The sequence below is a fragment of the Papio anubis genome, chromosome 11, assembly GCF_008728515.1.
Source record: "Papio anubis isolate 15944 chromosome 11, Panubis1.0, whole genome shotgun sequence".
Classification (NCBI taxonomy): Eukaryota; Metazoa; Chordata; class Mammalia; order Primates; family Cercopithecidae; genus Papio; species Papio anubis.
Window position 1 is genome coordinate 39,061,195 of NC_044986.1, and position 5,817 is coordinate 39,067,011.

At 37.3% G+C, this 5,817-nt stretch overlaps 1 pseudogene across 1 annotated transcript; it reads left to right on the top strand.

Annotated features, from left to right (window-relative positions):
- The first annotated feature begins 2,704 nt into the window (after nt 1-2,704).
- Nucleotides 2,705-3,565, top strand: LOC110744154 (annotated as a pseudogene). Its single transcript, XR_002524381.2, has one exon. The product of XR_002524381.2 is annotated as a histone H2A.Z pseudogene (transcript).
- The last annotated feature ends 2,252 nt before the right edge of the window (nt 3,566-5,817 follow it).

The following is a 5,817-nucleotide window of genomic DNA, read 5'->3' on the forward strand; positions in this document are numbered from 1 at the left end:
TAAGAAGAAACCAGCATAAGAATTCTGGCACCATGAAATGTCTGAATGTTGTAAAACCACCAAAGCATCGCATGAACTCCCCAGCAATGAACCCTAATCAAACTGGCAACTCAGAAATGACAGATAAACAATTCAAAATATGGATTGCAAGTAAGCTTAGTGATCCAAGACAAGGTTGAAAATCAACGCAAATAAACTACTAAAGCAGTCCAGGAGATGGAGCGACAGATAAACATCTTAAAAAGAAATCAAAGCTTCTGGAATTAAAAGACTCACTTAAGGAATTTCAGAATACAATTGAAGGGTTTATCGATAGACTGGACCAATTTCAGAGCTTGAACACCAGTCTTTTGAACTAACTCAGACAAAAATAAAGAAAAAATAATTTTAATAAAGGAACAAAATCTTCAAGAAATACTTGATTATTTAAAAGGAGTAAACCTAGGGATTATTGGCATTCCTGAGAGAGAAGTAAAAGTAACCAATCTAGAAAATATATCTGAGCTAATAAGTTGAGAAAATGTTCCCAAACTTGCTAGACAGGTAGACATTCAAATACAATAAACCCAGGGAATATATGTGAGACACTATACAAAATTAACATCACCAAGGCATTTATTCACCAGGCTGTCCAAAACCAAGGCTAAAACATAATTTTAAAGGCAACTAGAGAAAAAGGTCAGATCACATACAAAGAGAACCTTGTCAAGCTAAAAGGATGCTCAGCCTATTTTCAACATTCATTTAGAAAAAAATTACAAAAAAAGAATTTTATATTTTGCCAAACTAAGCTTCAAAAGCAAAGAAATACAATGTTGTCCAAACAAGTAAGTGCCAGGAAAATCTGTTACCATTAGACCAGGCTTATAAGAGATCATTAAGGGAATTCTAAATATGGAAATGGAAGAACAATACCTGCTACCAAAAAAACACACTTAAGTATGTAGCCCACAGACTCTATAAAGCAATCACACTATAGAAACTACAAAGCAACCAGCTAACCACTTCACAATAGAATCAAAACCTCATATATCAATGTTAACATTGAAGATAAACAGTCTAAATATTCCACATAAAAGGCAAAGAGCAGGAAGGTGGATTAAAAATAAGACCCATCCTTCTACTGTCCTCAAGACTGCAAGGCCCATCTTCTACTAGTAGAAGTAGAAGACTCGTCTCAGACCTCGAAGAACCATCTGAGACCTAGAAAACCCTAAGGAACCTTCCAAAAACTCCTGGAACTGATACACAACTTCAGTGAGATTTCAGTACACAAAATACATATTCAAAAATCTGTAGCATTTTTATACACCAAAAATGCTCATGCTGAAAGCCAAATCAAGAACTCAATCCCATTTACAATAGCCACAGGAATAAACCTAGGAATACAACTAACAAATGGGGCAAAAAGGTCTCTACAAGGAGAGCTACAAAATACTGCTGAACAAAATCATACATGACACAAACAAATGGAAAAACAGTTCATGCTTATGGATTGAAATAATCAATATCATTAAAATGGCTAGACTGCCCAAAGCTATCTACAGATTCAATGCTATTCCTATCAAACTACCAATGTCATTTTATTCTAAAATTCATATGGAACCAAAGAAGAGCCCAAATCCAAAGTGATCCTAAGCAAAAAGAACACTGGGAAGCTTCACATTAGGTGACTTCAAACTATACTGTAAGCTTACAGTAACCAAGAGAGCATGTAACTGGTACAAAACACAAATTGAACAAAAGTAGAGCAGCCAGAAATAAAGCCACACACCTATAGCCATCTCATCTTCAACAAAGTTGACAAAAATAATCAGTGAGGGAAAAAATTCTCTATTTAGTATATTGAACTAGGATAACTGACTAGCCATATGCAGAATGAAACTGGAACACTTCCTTGCACTTTATATAAACATTAACTTGAGATGGATTAATGATCTAAATTTAAGACCTCAAACTATAAGAATCCTATAGGAAAAAAAAAAATCTATAAAATACCATTCTGGATACAGGCTTTAGCAAAGAATTTATGAATAATTCCTCAAAAGCAATTGGAACCAAAATGAATATTGACAAGTGGGACCTAATTAAAGAGCTTCTGCACAGCAAGAGAAACTACCAACAGAATAAACAGACAGCCTACAGAATGGGACAAAATATTTGCAAACTGTGAATCCAACAATGATTCAACAGTGAGAATCTCTAAGGAAGTTAGACAATTCAACAAGTTAAAAAACAAGTAACCCCATTAAAAAGTGGGCAAAGGACATATGTCCTTCCGAAGAAGACATACACATGGCCCACAAGCATATGACAAAATACTCAACATCACTAATTGTCAGAGAACTGCAAATCAAAACCACAGTGAGATATCATCTCATACCAGTCAAAATGGATATGATTAAAAAGCCAAAAAATAACAGATATTGGTGAGACTGCAGAGAAAAGAACACACTTATATACTACTGGTGGGAATGTAAGTTAGTTCAGCCACTATGGAAAGCAGTTTGGAGATTTCTCAAAGAACTAAAAGCAAAACTACCATTTGATGCAGCAATTCCACTACTGGGTATGTACCCAATGGAAAACAAATTGTTCTACTAAAAAGACACATGTGCTCGTACGTCCATCCCTGCACTATTCACAACAGTAAAGACATAGAGCCAACCAATGATGTGTCGCATAAAGAAAATGTGGTGCAGTTTGAATCGTGGTGCGACAAAGGAGTAGGTGGTGGGATCTCACCGTGGGTCCAATTAGCCTTTTCTCTGCGTTGTTTGTTTCAGCTTCAGCAGAATTCGAAATGGCTGGCGGGAAGGCTGGAAAGGACTCTGGAAAGGCCAAGACAAAGGCGGTTTCCCGCTCGCAGAGAGCCGGCTTGCAGTTCCCAGTGTGCCTTATTCATCGACAGCTGAAATCTAGGACCAGTCATGGACGTGTGGGTGCGACTGCCGCTGTGTACAGCGCTGCCATCATGGAGTACCTCACGGCCGAGGTACTCGAACTGGCAGGAAATGCATCAAAAGACTTAAAGGTAAAGTGTATTACTCCTTGTCACTTGCAACTTGCTATTCGTGGAGATGAAGAATTGGATTCGCTTATCAAGGCTACAATTGCTGGTGATGGTGTCATTCCACACATCCACAAATCTCTGATTGGGAAGAAAGGACAACAGAAGACTGTCTAAAGGATGCCTGGATTCCTTGTTATCTCAGGACTCTAAATACTCTAACAGCTGTCCTGTGTTGGTGATTCCAGTGGACTGTATCTCTGTGAAAAACACAATTTTGCCTTTTTGTAATTTTATTTGAGCAAGTTGGAAGTTTAATTAGCTTTCCAACCAATCAAATTTCTGCATTCGAGTCTTAACCATATTTAAGTGTTACTCTGGCTTCAAAGAAGCTACTGATTCTTAAGTAGTGGGTTTTGATTGAGTCGACTGTTTTTAAAAAATTGTTTGGATTTTAATTGTGATGCAGAAGTTACAGTAACAAACATTTCGTTTTGTACAGACATTATTTCCACTCTGGTGGATAAGCTCAATAAAGGTCATATCCCAAAAAAAGAAAAAGAAAAGAAAAGAAAATGTGGTATATATACACCATGAAATGCTATGCAGCCATTAAAAAAATCATGTCTTTGCAGCAACATAGATGCCGCTAGAGGTCATTAACTTGAGAGAATTAATCCAGCAACAGAAAACCAAATACCACATGTTCTCATATAAAAGTGGGACACAAAGATGGAAACAATACACACGGAATTACTATAGAGGGTAGAGAGATATAAAGGCAAGGGCTGAAAAGCTACCTATTGGGTACTCGTCTCACTACCCAGGTGACAGCATTATTTGTACCCTAAACTTCAGCATCACACAGTATACCCATGTAACAAATGTGAACATGCACTTCCTGAATCTAAAATAAGCCAAAAAATTTTTTTAAAAAGAAGGCATTTAGTATGGTATCTTTTTAAAATCAGGCAATCAATGGTCATAACCAAATACAAAATTTAAGATAAACTTGCCTTTTAAACTAAAACAGACCCTTGCAACAGAGGAGAAAAGAATACATAATACCTAAATAAATTGAAAACTATCCCATGTTCAAGGATTGGAAGGCTTAATATTAAGATGGCAATACTCCTCAAAGTGATCTAAAAATTCATGCAATCCCTACCAAAATACCAATGGTCTTTTTTCCAGAAATGAGAAAGTTGATTATTCAATTTATATGCAACTACATGGTGATGAAGCAGCTACGTTTTCTGGGATATATACCCACAGATTTGTCATCATGCCCCAGGAAAATTTAGGACACAGACACATCTGAGTGGGTTAAGTAGCTGAACATTTAATAGAAGAAAGGAGAGAAAAGAGCAACTTCTTATGAGACAGGGGGAAGAGGGGGAAGGAGGCAGACCCAGCAGATTTTATAAGCAGGCTGGAAAAGGCAGTGTCTGATTTACATGGAGCCCAAAGATTGGTTCAATCAGGTGTGGCATTTACATAGTGGACAGGGAAGGCGGGCCACCTCACTCTAATCTTATTATGCAAATGGACTTTCCACTTGACCGGTGCCATCTTGTCTGCTCCTTACTGTACATGTGGCTGGCAAAGGGAAGGGAAGATGGAGCCGCCATTTTGAACATACCTAGTCACAGGTAGCTCTTTCCTACCAAATTCACCGGTGCAGGCTTCCAGCTTGCTTCTCTATGTCTGCAGCTCGATTTTACAGGCTGCTCTTTCCCGGAAAATGATTTGGGGTTGCTTTTCATTAAAAAGAAAAACCCTACCGAGGACTCCCAAATGCTTACTATCTGCCTGAGTAATTTCTTCTTAATTTCTGTATCAGTGAGTTCTCAGTTTCCAACTTCAAAACTTACTACAAGGTATAATAATCAAAAGTGTGGTCCTAGCATAAAGATAGACTCAAGACCAATGGAATAAAACCAAAATCAAGAAATAAACCTAAACATCTATGGCCAATTTAGTTTTATCAAGGGTGCCTAGACCATTCAATCAGAGGAAAGAATCTCTTCAATAAATGGTGATGATACAATTGGATGACAAAATACAAAAGAATGAAGCTCAGACCTTCTCTACCTCACTCCAAATGAAAAATATAACTGAAAATGGATGGAAAAACTTAAATATAAGAGCTAAAATTATAAAACTCTTAGAATAAAACATAGAGGTAAATCTTCATGACTTCATATTTGGCAATAGATTCATAAATTTGATACCAGAGTAGCAAAAGAAAAAATAGATAAACCAAACTTCATCAAAATTAAACTTTGTGCATCAAGAATATAATTAGGAATGTGAAATGACAACTGACAGAATGGGAGGAAATATTTTCATATTATGTATATGTAAGAGTTTACTGTTTTGAAAACATAAACAATTCTAACAGCTTAAAAAGAAAAATAAAGGCAACTTAAATAGGAAATGGACTTGAATGACATTTCTCCAAAGAAGATATACAAATGGGTAGCAGTATATTAAAAGAAGTTCAAAATCACTGGTCATTAAATACAAGTTAAAACCCCAATGAGAGCTGGGTGTGGTGGCCCTCACCTGTAATCACAGCACCTAGGAACCAAGGTGGGCAGATCACCTGAGGTCAAGAGTTCGCAACCAGCCTGGCCAACACGGTGAAACCCTATCTCTACCAAAAATATAAAAATTAGTCAGACGTGGTGGCACATGCCAGTAATCCCAGCTGCTCTGGGGACTGAGGCAGGAGAATTGCTTGAACCCAGGAGGGAGAGGTTGCAGGGAGCTGAGATCATGCCACTGCACTCCAGCCTGGGCAA